Source organism: Erpetoichthys calabaricus, chromosome 1 (assembly GCF_900747795.2).
Source record: "Erpetoichthys calabaricus chromosome 1, fErpCal1.3, whole genome shotgun sequence".
Classification (NCBI taxonomy): Eukaryota; Metazoa; Chordata; class Cladistia; order Polypteriformes; family Polypteridae; genus Erpetoichthys; species Erpetoichthys calabaricus.
Window position 1 is genome coordinate 34,363,539 of NC_041394.2, and position 14,019 is coordinate 34,377,557.

Sequence of the window (14,019 nt, forward strand, 5' to 3'; positions counted from 1 at the left end):
TCTATCTTAGCTGAGAGGCCAGTCTGTGCCCATCACAAAATCTAAATATTTTAGACATCTGTAATACAGTACAAATTCTGGGAGTTACTCTTCAGGACGATTTGTGATGGGGCGGTGATTTTCAGTTACAAATTTTATTTACATAATCTTAGCGAATCGAAAGAAGCCGCAGAGCTGTCCCGTGTCCATCAGTTGAGTAGTCTGACATATCTACTGACTCACTCTAACCAGTCTTCGAATCATGCCCTGAAATCAACAAGGTCCGATTTTGTATTAAATCAAACGAACATGCTATTTGAGAACCCAGCAGAGGTGTAATGAATATAGTGCAGTCACAAGGAATAAGAAACATGTTTTGGACCTTGCAAGCAGAGAAGAGACTCTCTCTCTAATATCTTATATTTTACGTAAAACAAAAGAATGGAAACAAGAAAAAAGGGCCAAGATTGGGGCTGAACTTGACATACCTAGAAAGCATTCTTAACAGCACCAGCTCTGTAAGGCAGCACATTACTACTGACTGTCAGAAAAAGTGGTGAGGTCCAGATAGTTTGGAAATGTGAAACTGTGCTGGAAAATCATCACGTGGTTGTGTCTTGTCTTCTGATTTCTAGTTATGTAATCTGACATAATCATGTAATAAGATCACCAATGTCAGTCATCAAGTTTGACATTCCCTACAACCAGAAGTCATGTAATATGCCACTAACTAACAGGAAAGATGAGGTCTGCAATTCTGAATTGGTCTCTTTTAATAAAGACTATGAATACCCTGAGACAGATTATGCTTTCCTGCTTGGCGCAGCTCTCTGACTATTGACCAAAATCCTTACAGAAACAGGCAAGGAAATCTTTTCATGGCCAGTTGTAGCTTCAGATGGGTTAAAGGCCTGTCCATGGTTGGTTCTTGTCTGGCTTCTGATGTTGTTGGGATTGTTTCTGGCCCAACATGTAACTGCATATTGGAACAAAGACTTCAGCAAAAAATGAATACACCAAGGAAAAGACAGTCAACAAGCTTTTTTAGTAGCAGAAAATATTGTAGAGCAATATGCTGATAAAATTAAAATGGATAAAACCAAATGTGGTACCTATAATGGACAACAGAATCTTCATAGGCATTCAGTTGTTATACTGTATAATATAACATTTCCAAACCTGTTTAATTCAACTCATGGTCATTAGGAAATTAAATCCATCTTAGCAGCAACATTGGGCACAAGACAAAAGTCAACTTTGTGAAGGGAACCAGTCCATTGCAGCACCTTTTTTATACACCTACAATCACACCAAAACCTAACAGCAAAGGCAAACCACACAGACATGAGGAGAATGTGTGGACTCTGCATGGAAATCAACCAGGGCACTGCCTCTGTGTAGCTGCAGTGCTAACCATTGAACTTCACAATAAAACACTGACATTTAATATCTGGACCTCACTTAAAAAGGCAATTTCCCACTAGCCAGGTTGTATGATATTAATGAGCTTACTCTAACCCTGGTCATTAAGAGCCAATTAGAAGTCAAGTAGGGAAAGAGATTATAGATTAGAATGTTTCACACAGACATTAAGAAACAAAAGATCTTACAATAGATAACGGAGTCTTTTAAAAACACTACTCCCCTTTTTCACATTTACAATGTAGTAATTCATCATTGATCAGGCAAAAACTGAATAAAAACAACATTACTAATGAGAAATAGAAAATAAGGTCAGCAGTGTTGTTTTACAGCCTTGGTGACCTAGGGTCAAATCCTGGCTTAGTCACTACCAAAGTGAATTTTGTACGGTCATCTTCTAGCTCCGTAGGCTTTTCTCTCACATCAAAAAGGAAGGCTGATAAGGTTGACTGGCGACTTCATATTGGCCCCTTGTGGATGTGTGCATGTGTGATCAACATTAAAAGTGGTTCTTGCCTCACTCCTATGGCACCAAAAAAAGAGTGTTTACTAAATGAATGCATTTGACATTTTGAGAAAATTTCTACTGGAAATGGTAACAATGATCCCTGATATCATATTCAATAAAACCTTATCTGTCTAACCTGTCTTATCTGCTAAAGTTAAAAAAATACACTTTAAATGTTCCATGAAAATACTCAAAAATCCCCTTCAAGAGTCAGGAAGACTAAAAGCCTCTGGCTTGATACTATTATGAACTAAAGATCTCCTAAACACCAGAGCTGCAAAAATACTCAAGAATGCCCAGTAGGAGGGGGTGGAAAACTGTCAAACCCCAGATAATCAGAAAAAGGCAGATTTATTATTAGAAATAATGTCTGTTATAAAATAAAGCTCCAAGGAACACAACAGGCAAAATAAAGTTGCCTGAAAAGGAAAAGGCAATGCAGATGCAAACAAGTTTCAATACACAGGTCAGGGAATCGTCAAAAAACAGAGCAAATGTTCAAAAATCCAGTAAATCATGAAAGCACAGAATAAATATAAGAGAACTTGCCAGGCATCGAGTGCATTCAATGAACTGCAAGGGACTGTTGGTTTTCCTCAGCCTTTATAGGGCTCAAGTTAGTTCCTTGTGGTAATGAGCAGGTTTAGGGAACCACCTGCAAGACACATAGCACTAGATATGTAAACATAAAGAAACCACATGAATGACAATGTTAACATTAAAAATTAACAAAACAGTGATAAAATAGGCATTTGAACCACAGCCAGTGGGGGGAACCCTGGCTGAAACATCACATAGTCCCCACCTTAAAGGGTAGCTTCAAAGACACCCTAATCCTGCTCCTACCTGTCACCTGTGGGAAAGGCAAAAAGGGAAGACTTTGGCCAAGAAGCAACTCTGAAGCATCCTCTTCTGGCAATTCAAGCAGCAACCCTGGAGCATCCCCACCTGGCAGTCCCAAATGGGCAACCAAGACAGGCAGACCATCTCCTGGTGGCACCACCCGGACAGCCACGACCACCTCCTGTCAGCAAGAACTGGATAGCAAGATGACTACCACCTGGCTGGGTTAGATGTTCTAAAACAAATAAACTGGGAGGTGAGTTTGAGGAGAAAATACTCACCTTAGTACAGTTCAAGTCTATAGGGGTCACAGGCTAACTTAAGCATTGAAGCAGGCCCCAGTTCAAGCAGAACGCCCCCTCCTGGGATTGTGATGGCAGGAAGAGACTCTTGACACAGGAGCTGCGGCACAGCCATCAGACCAGACAATACTTTTGCAACAATTCCTAATAACAGTTTGGAGCATCGCCCACACTCCCAGTGGAGTTTGATATCATGTCTGCACTCCTGGCAGACTTTTGGAGGCCTTACTTTTACCACAACTACTGGAAAATTCCAATCTTTTACTACAGTAGCAGGTGGATAGATGCAACGGCATGCCTTGGGGTGGATAGCTTAATGGTAGTGGTGGCGAAAATTTGTGGAGATGAAAGGGTAGAAACAGTGGCAAATTCAGAAGACTCTTCTGACTGGAGGTGTGTATACTGCACACTCTTCATACCATGCTGTAGCAATGGCAGCCAGTTTACTTGTAGCAGCAGTGACAGGCTTTGCTTTCTGGTGTGTCTCAACACCTCTTGGAGTATACTCTCCAATAGGTATTCAATGTTGGCCTCATACATGCACACCTTATCTGCCAAATCAAAAAACTCATTGTCATCTTCCAGATCACATATTCTGACCAGGAAAGATGAGGCCTTAACTAGCTTGTCCTGCAAGTCCATAGGATCAGAAGCAAGCCAGAATTCTGAGCATCACGGTAATTTCAGAAATAGCCATCAAACCAAGTCGAGAGACTTCTTTAAAAACTGATTCTCTGTGCATTGCGCTGCTGCAAAGTTGACTTTTTTATTTTGTGGTGGTTCATTTTATTATGCATTGAAGAGTTCTTAAGCACCAGAGTCCCAAAAAAAAAAAAAAAAAAATTACCCAACACAGTGGGGAACCATCAAACCCTGATTAGTTAGAAAAAGGGCAAATGCTACATCTTTATAAATAAATAAGATTTCTTGTCACAAAATAAAACTCCAAGCAGCACAAGAGTGAAAAGGAGTTGCCTGAAAAGGTAAAGACAATCCAGAGGCAAACAAGTCTGAATACACAAATCAGAGAATGGTTGGAAAAACAGGGCAAAAAGGTCAAAAAAATACAGTAAATCACAAAAGTACAGAAAAAAAACACTATGGGTTTTCCTCAGCCTTTATACAGCAGTCTCGTACAGTAATGGGCAGGTAGCCCTGCCTCTTGGGTAACCACCTATAAGACATACCAAACATAGCAGCAGACACAAACATAAAGACACTAACTACATGATTAACAATGTTAACATAACAAATTAACACAATAGTGATAAAATAGACCTCTGAAAAGCAGCCAGGGAAGAATCCCTGACTGAAACATGACACATATACAGTGTAATTCTGGAGTATGTGAATTTCCCCTTGGGATTAATAAAGTATCTATCTATCTAATTCTGCTTATAAAGGAAGCAGGGAAATGACAAAGGCATGGGGACCAGGCGGGTACCCCATTTAATATGTAGAACTCAAAATAAAATGAAATGATGCTGTGTGTTTGATTTTCACTTTTTGGATTTTGATATTCTTTGTTAATCCCCGAGAGAAAATTGTCTTTTAACATGACCTTTGGATGTCAGAGTGCAGGGTCAGCCATTGTACAGTGCCCCAGAGCAATTTTTAGCCATCTAGGGAAAAGGTTTTCTGTGTCGCAGAGTTCTGTTAACTAAGCCAGCATTGTCTGAATGGGCTCTGACTTCCAGTAACTTCACTGTTTAACGATGTTCAAGGCTATACTAGAAGTGGTGTCACAACTCATCCCAGGAATTCTCTCCTGGTGTAAAAGGAGCAGAGATGAGGTTGTAACTGATCGCTTTTGCCCCGTCACTGTGCATGGTTGTCTTACCTCATCAGAGCAGTTGAGATGCTCCCTGAATACTTGCGTGAGACAACAGGCAACCAAAAATTTTTATAATAAAGAATGTATATTTAGAATAAAAATAAGAGAAAACAAGGAAAAAGTGAAAAAAGACACAAGTGATTTGCCATAAAAAGCTAACAAGTCCAAAACAAAATTCTAAACTAAGAAACCAAGAAAAAACAAAAAATAACAAAAATGGAAAAACCCTAAATGTTCCTTCTCACAGACCCTATACTGGGTCCAATTCCTCCACCTCAATAAAACAGTGGGCTGCAGTCCCTCAGCAGTGACATCATTGGAACCTCAAGGGGTTACCATCCAAAAAAACACAAGGAACATACGTAAATACAAGTGTGGGCCAAAATAGGTTTACAGTTGTTTGTGTGGAAAAAGACATGCAGGCTATTTTTTAAGTCTTCTTGCTAATAACAATAAGAAGAAGAAGACAAATAATACAAATAAATAATACATTAATAAATACATAAATAATACAAGAATAATCTGTGTTTCACATGCTCACAAGGGTAAACCTACTTTTGCCCACCCCTGTAAATAATACATAAATACTAAATAACAAATAAACATACTAATTTGAACAAAATTTGCATAAATCAGTGTTTCCCAAACTCAGTCCTGAGGACCCCCTGTGGCTGCAGGTTTTTATTCCAACCAGCTTCTGTTTTAATTGAACTCCTGGGCTAATTAAGTGATGTGTTATTTCACAAGTTCTGTGTTTTGGGAACAATATAGAAATTAGAAAACTAAGTTTGGTAAAATATATATATATATATATATATATTAAAATGTACCAAGCAGTTATATGGGAATAATGTATTTCTTTTTCTTTTTAAGAATATTTTCAGCTTCATTTTCATTCTACTTTTCAAGGTGTTCTAATTTTTTAATTAATCCATTATTTACGAATTAGTGTGTCTGATGCTAAAGTATTTGCAACCTTTGATTATTTAGTGTTGTTTGTTTTCCTGGGTGTCTGCTGTGCTCGTTTTTAATTGTCATTAATAAGATACAACAAAGGGGGAAAAACTGCACAGAGAAAGGGCAAAATATAATGAAATCAACAAAAGAGAGTTAAACATTGAAATCTATAGATAGATAGATAGATAGATAGATAGATAGATAGATAGATAGCTATTTCTAAATATCTTATAAATGTAAAAATCATACTGCTGTGCTTTTTTGAATGTAGAATAAAAGAAAAATAATACCAGCTAATTAAATGAGATCAGTGTTATCAGGTGTTGTCACTGATTAGGAATCTGGCTGGAACAAAAACCTGACGTCACAGTGGGCTCCCAGGACCGAGGTAGGGAAACACTGACATAAATACAAAAATAACAATAAATGGAAAACAAATAAATGAGGGAACAAAAGCAGACTGATACATAACTATTATATAGGGCTTTTCATATCTATATATCTATTACAGAATACTTTCATATCTATATACAGTAAATACATTATATTTTACTTTATGATTAATTTGTGAGTGGCATGCTCCTCCACTTTCTGAGAAATCAGATATTCATCCCTTAAATGTGATAATAATGATCCTAATATTGCTAAAAAGGAATTAACATGAAAATCATGCAATTGACAGGCATCCCATCTAGCGCTGGTGCTTTCCATGCATCCAGGGCTGTGAGGATGAGCAGCTAATACCTGAAGTGGGATTAAGCAGGGAAAGTAAATGAAAGGTTAACTATAGATGAGCTGTGTTCGACTATTTGTGTGAAAGAATCCATAATGGATTCAGTCCACTGATCTTCTCTAATCTCTCCTACTTGGTAAACACCTGCTTCCTGTTTATGTGCTTTCAAAATATTATGCTTCGGCTCAGAAAAAAAATTTCAGGGTAGTTGACCCTCTAGCATTGACCTCTAGTAAAAATCTGAAATGCTGTTATGAAATGTAACATAGTGTAAAGTCAAATGCTATTAGTTAATATAAAGTTGAGTGTCACGATGATGCAGAAAGGATAGTTTCAATATCCTACATTGCTTAGACTTTGATTTCTGGCCAGGGTGCTTTCTGTGTTGCAGAGCAGACTCCAATTATTAGAAAAGGCAACTTGGTAGACTTGTGACTTTGAATAGCCTTGGCGTGTGTTTGTGTGTGTGTGTGTGCACCACAGCAGGAAACTTTTTACTGAAATGAAAGATTCACTGTTTACTAAACAGATTTTAGAAATTAACTGCAGGCAAACTACCAGATGTACACAAGTGCCAAAAGAAAAGATTTGTACTTTACTTTAACTGGCTAACAAATAAGACTACACTTCATTCGAACTGAGTTTATGGTAAGCTGCATTCTATAATTAGTGCGGGGGGGGGCAGAAAAGATTTCAATAATATCTTCACTACAGAGTTTACACTGTCACAGCATAGTAGTTTGCTAAATGCTTAAAACAATCACATGAGTCTTAAATTGTTAAAGAATGTAAGTTATGGTGCCCACCATCTCAGCAGTTTTTGACTGTATAGTGGAAGAACCCTGTGAAAACTGGAGCAGACCCAGAAGGACTAGAAAAATGACTGGCTTCTCTAAATCGATGGCAGTCCTGAAGTGAGAGAGCAACGTGTGAGAGGTGCTCTTACTTTTATTTCCTTTTACTCTGCAAGTAGTGTAACAAAAAGTTGTACAATGCAAATGCCTGAGCATCATTATAGGAAATGTTTAACTCCCACTCATTTTTCATGTGAAACATATCAGTGGAAATTAAAATAAATGGTATGTTTCAAGGTAACAGAACAAAATATCTCAATGCACAGTGTAGTAAATTGAAATTAGGTTGGGAGCATGTAGTGATACAGCAGTAAAGAACATTAGAAAATACCAAGCCACTCACCACTATGGCAGTTACTGCAGTTCTGTTCATTCGATTATATAATGCTTTTCCTTTTTATCTATTTGTGTGTGTGTGAAAATGAATTTCATCAGTGTTTGTCATAAACAGTGAATGACTCTGTATGTCCGGTATGACGATAACACTGCGGGCCATTTAACTGTACATTATCCTCGGAAGGGCTGTGCCTTCAAGTCCCCTCTTTCATTCTTCACAGGACGTCTATGTTATCCTGACGGCTATTATCCAGATAGACATTTCCTTCCTTCCTCATACATGATCATTCCTTAAATGTACAGTAAACCAAAATCATAAGCGAGTAAAACTGCAAATGCCTTTTTACAGTATGCAACAGTAGCTCACAGTGCAGTCAGAAAGTATTCAGACCCATTCACTTTCTACATACATATTTCATAGATTTCATTTTAAATTTACCATTTTTAGCCATCAATCTACACTCAATAACCTATACCTGTTTTCAGAAAAATTTGAAATGAAAGAAACAGAAACAAAAAAAGACATCAATAACAATACTTTCATAAGGGTTGAAATCATGCAGAACAGCCTGTAAGGATTTAACAACCAAATCAAAAGACTTTACATGTATGAAACATTCAGTAAGAGAAAGGTTATATAAGGGACAACATCTGATCCATTTACACTTATGAATGTTTCCCAAATAATCTTAGAAAGAAAAAAAAATCGATCAGAAATAAATTTGTACAATTAATAGTTTGTTCTCAGATAATAAAATAACATCCTTTAATTCTATAAATAAAGTAAACCAATTCCTGAGCAAACCAAGTAGACATTTCTTTCCAGAAGTTCCTGGTGGTGGGGCAATCAAAAAAATAAATAATAATAATATTATTAATAAAATAAAAATTTGTTGAACTCCTTGTGGTTGTGAATGGCAAAATGTGTAATTAATTTCTACTGTATATCTGGAAAAATTTGACTTATAATTTATAATGAACATATAATTAACATTCACAAAACCTTTGTTAACAGAGGATAATTCTTAGCAATTAAGTAACCTTCCTGCCAATTAATTGTAACATTAATAACGCCTACACATAAACTATACACTCTTGGATTAACCTGACATAAGACCGACCTATAAATGTATTATTGCATTTTTGTTCCAAAATATTTTAAGTGCCAATCAATCAGGATGGCTTGGGACAATTGCATGATGATTCTTACACAAATATAAAAAGTAATACCATTTAAAATTAAATCACAGAAATGATATGGAGAAATTACATTTTTATATAAGCGTGTGGTTTTCTAAAATACAGCCGTCAATATCAAACAAATCCCAAATAAAAATATTTTTAACCCAAGCCTCTAAAAATAATGGCTTATTTATATACAAAATACATCTATTATTCCAAATAGTACCATTTATTTTGTGAAAAATCATTTATAAAACAGTTTTGTTGCCCTTAGTGCTTCAGCATAGAAATCTGACGAAAAAACGAAGTTTCTTACATTCAAAGTCGCACCAAACAAGAAAAATCAAGGCCACCACAATCTCTTAAAGATTATTCTTGGAATATGGGTCACACTTGACACATTATGCAACAAATTTTCTTGATCCACACAATTCAAAATGCATTCAATAAACTACTAATACTTAAAGATGAAATTCTGAAAAATGAGTGAGTGTTCACTAGGAAAGTACAAAGATAACAACGATAAAAATATTGTCTAGTATCGTTTAATATTTAGTGCGATACAGCACATTCCTTGTGGATAAATTAATAATTTACGTATGCTTGCATGGCTTATTCGAATTGGCTTCTGATTAGATTTTTTGATATCCTGTTTGTTATTAATGAACAGTTCGTTTCCACCATATATGGAGAATGGACTAATGTTAATAAACTGACCTTTACCTGGGAAACATTGAGTGACCGACTGTCACCCTCTTTTCTCTAGTTCAAGCTTTCTTTGCCTTAAATTTCTGAAACTCGAAGCTTCAAAACTTTAGTTTAAGCGAAACAACACGAATCTTTACTGTCTGCGGTATCCGATTTTACCGCTCTACGATTCAATAGAAGAAAGTGAGGAACGGGCGGAACTATTCTGAATACATAGAGGGGGGAATACAATATTGAGACTGCCTGGATGGCTACTTTTGCAAAAAAAATCTAAAATGTAAGTAAAATATTGTTTTAATTATAATGTCAATAACAGGCTAATAAAAACCGATAACATTATGTTTCGATTTTTGAAAGCCCCTGTTAGTCACGTGCTCGTGGAATCGTCCCTAAAAATCCCCCTTGCGGTGCCCCGATTATGGAGCACCTGTCCTTAAGATCGTTTAGAATAGATGGATGTCTCATTCAGTAGTTTAGGACATACTGGTGGGCATTATCCGGTTATTTAGTCAGGCAGAAAACGTCAGCCAAACCTTTGTTCCGCAAGCGAATATTTCCCGTAGGTGTCGCTGCAGCGTGATCTTTCAGCCCACTGCATCAAGCACTGGCTTGCCGACTGTCACCGCCACCTTCCCTCTCGTAATTTGTTAATAGGGCACCGTACGGTCGGCTGATGAGTTCAGAAAAACGTGCCCCGTTGCTCATTGGGCAAATGCAGCAGCTGCCCTCGCAGGACTGGCTGAGCCGATCTTGCTCTCGTGTCCCGATTGGCCGAAAATCAGTGCTCTCAGTTTCTGGCTGAAGGCGGGATCTGGTGTCCTCTGTACATGAACAACCTCTTCTGCGTGTGGCGAGAGACACGAGAATTGATACGTCTGCTTAGTGTTTGTGACGCAGTGGCACGGGCATTAACGTTTGTCCCTGTACACCTCGGTCTTAATACGAGCTGAAGTGGTCACGCAGGCGTAAATGACCGTGCCTGTCGTCAGTGCTCACTGCTGGAGGTCAGCAGCATCTGTAGTCGTCCCTGCTTGCGCACTTACTAAACATTGTACCTCATAACGGTACTGCTGTTTCACTTTGGTTAGAGAAAGCTATCTTAATGTATGTCATAACTACAATAAAAAATGCGAGACCTACCGAGTAGCCCAGTAAATTGTGTTGATAGATCGCCGCGGCTGAACTCCAGTTCATTTCTTTGTTGTCAATAGTGGGATTTGAACCCAGAGCCACAAAGGTTTGAAATTCAAAGCCATAAATAATACGCCACATTCTTTTACAGCGTAAATATGTACGGACACAAATATATGTTATAAATATATTTTCACATTATAAATATGCAAAAATATACAGTGGATTCAGAAAGTATCCAAAAGCTTTGACTTTTCTGCACCTTATTGTGTTGTAGATTTAATTTTAAACTGATAAAGTTGCCATTTTTTTCTCATCAATATTCACTCAGCAGCCCATAATGACAAAGTAAAAACATGTTCCAGGAAAAAGGTTTGCAAATTTATTAAACTTCAACAACTGACATCACTCATTCATAGAAGTATTGAAACCCTTAATTCAGTACTTAGTAGAAGCCCCTTTGGCAGCAATTAAAGCTTCAAGTCTTATTGGGTAAATTTCTACAAGCTTTGCACTCCTGGCTTTGGGCCGTTTATCACATTCTTCCTGGCAGATCCTCTCAAGCTCTGTTAAATTGGATGAGAAGTGTCTAAACTGCCATCTCCAGGACTCTCCACAGATATTCTATGGTGTTTAAGTGTGGGCTTTGGCTGGACCACTCAAAGACAGTCAGAGATTTGACCTGAAGCCACTCCATCATTATCTTGGCTGTTTGCTTCAGGTCGTTGTCATTCAATCCATTGCCCTAGTTTGAGTTTGCTTGCAAACAGGTTTTCTTTAAGGATCTCTCTGTATTTTGCATCATTCATCTTTCCCTTAATTCTGACCAGTCTCACTGTTTCTGCAACTGAGAAGCACCCCTATAGCATGATGCTTCCACCACCATGTTTCACCATAGAGATGATATTAGACAGGTGACAGTGCCTGGTCTTTGTCAAATATGGTGCCAGGAGTTCTGTCTAAAGAGTTCAGTTTTGTCTCATTAGACCAGAGAATCTTTTTCTTCATACTCTCAGAGTCCTTTAAATGCCCTCATATTACTTTTACAAAAAAGTGGCTTCTGTGGATCACGTAATGCTTTAGAAATAGTTTAATCCCCCTTCCCCGATCTATCCATAATTTGATCAAAGAGGTTTACATAGAGATATAGGACTTTGTGGTTTGGTTTTTGCCATGACATGTTGTGTGACTTGTGAGACCTTATATACACAGGTACAGTACATACGTACAGTATGTGCCTTTTTAAATGAAGTCCAGTCCACGTAGATTGCCACAGGTTACTCCAGTCAAGGTCTACACACATCTCGAGGAGAATTAAAATAAACAGCATGCACCAGACCACAACGTGGAGTGCCACAGCAAAGGAGCCAGGTGTGCAAAGCTTATAGAGACTTACCTGATTAGACTCAAAGCTGCCAAAGGGGCTTCTACAAAGTACTATAGTGAATTAAGGGTCTGAATACTTATATGAAGAAAATATTTCTGTATTTGATTTTTAAATAAATTTGCAAACACTTAAGAAAACATGTTTTTGCTTTGTTATTATTGTTTATTGACCATAGATTAATATGCAAAAATGGCAAATTAAGCAATTTAAAATTAAATCTATAACACAGTAAACCATGCAGAAAGTGAAGTGCTCTGAGCACTTTTTGAGTGCAATGTATATACTCTATATATATTGCTCAAAAAATGTAGAAAACACTTAATCATCCCCGTTTAACACAAAGTCAATGAAGCTTTGTGGATATCAGTCTGTCCAGTTAGGAACCATAAGCAATTGTGAATCAACTTCATCACCTGTGGTGCAAATGTAAGTGATAACAGATGCACTGGAGAGGCAACAGCAAGAAAAACCCCAAAAAGGGAATGGTTTTGCAGGTGGTGGCCACACACAATCCTTCCTGACTGACGTTTCTCTAGTTTTGCTTGTGTCCTTGTCACTACTGATAGCTTAAGGCAGTACCTGCAGCCCATTCAGGTTACACAGCTAGTCCAGCTCCTCCTGGATGGCACATCCTTATGTCCTGTCACAAGAACGTTTGCTGTGTCTTCCAGCACAGCACAGTCTCAAGAGCATGGAGAAGATACCAAGTGTATTAATAAATAAGTTAAAAAAAAGAAGCATTTTCTTTTTAGATAAAAACTTACAATTCTGTAGTATAGAAATAATTAAAAACTGTTATTAAGAAATCAACTATTTGAGGAAAGGTCATCAGCACGGATCCTGCTCTGGTCGCTGGTATGTGAGCAAGCTCACCTACCAGCGACCGGAGCAGTCTGGTTTTATGGCTAAGAAGTCTACCATTGACCACATCCTGGCACTGACGGTTCTCATGGAGTGCAAATGCGAATATCAGTAGAGTTTCTTTGCAGCCTTTGTTGATTTTTGTAAAGCATTTAACTCAGTTGATCGAGCTGCCCTGTGGGACATCCTGAGATTTCGTGGGATCCCCTCAAGGTTGCTGGATATCATGGCCGGTCTGTACACTGGTACTGTGAGTGCTGTGCAGAGTGGAGGCAGAGCTCCTGCGTTTTTCCCAGTTGATTCTGGGGTTCATCAGGGGTGTGTTTTTGCTCTTACTCTGTTCAATGGTTGCATGGACTGGGTGTTGGGCAAGGTTGTGGGGTCCAGCGGCTGTGGGGCATCTGTTGGTGAAGAAAGATTCATGGATCTTGACTTTACCAATGATGCTGTGATCATCACAGAGTCAATGGAGGCTCTAATCTGGGCTCTCGAGAGACTGAACGAGGAGTCTGAGTGTCTGGGCTTGAGATTGTCCTGGATAAAAACCAACATCCAAGCCTTTAATGACCTCTTGGGCACAGCCATCAGTAGTGTGTCTGTCTGCAGAGAGAGTGTCGACCACGTTGAGAGGTTTACTCACCTCAGCAGCGACATTCATGTCTCTGTATGAAGTCAGTAGAGGGACTGGGACAGCTTGGGGGGCTATGAGGTCACCGGAAAGGGGTGTGTGGCGCTCCCTATATCTACGCAAAAGGACGAAGGTCCAAGTCTTCCTGGTACTTCCTGTCTTGCTATATGGTTGTGAGGCATAGATGCTATCCAGTGACTTGAGATAAAGACTGGACTTCTTCACTACTGTGTCTCATCGGAGAATCCTTGGGCACTGGTGGTTTGACTTTGTATCTAATGAGCGGTTGAGGGACATTACCTGCACTGTCAGGGAGCATTGATTCTGGCACTATGACCATGTGGTTCGATTCCC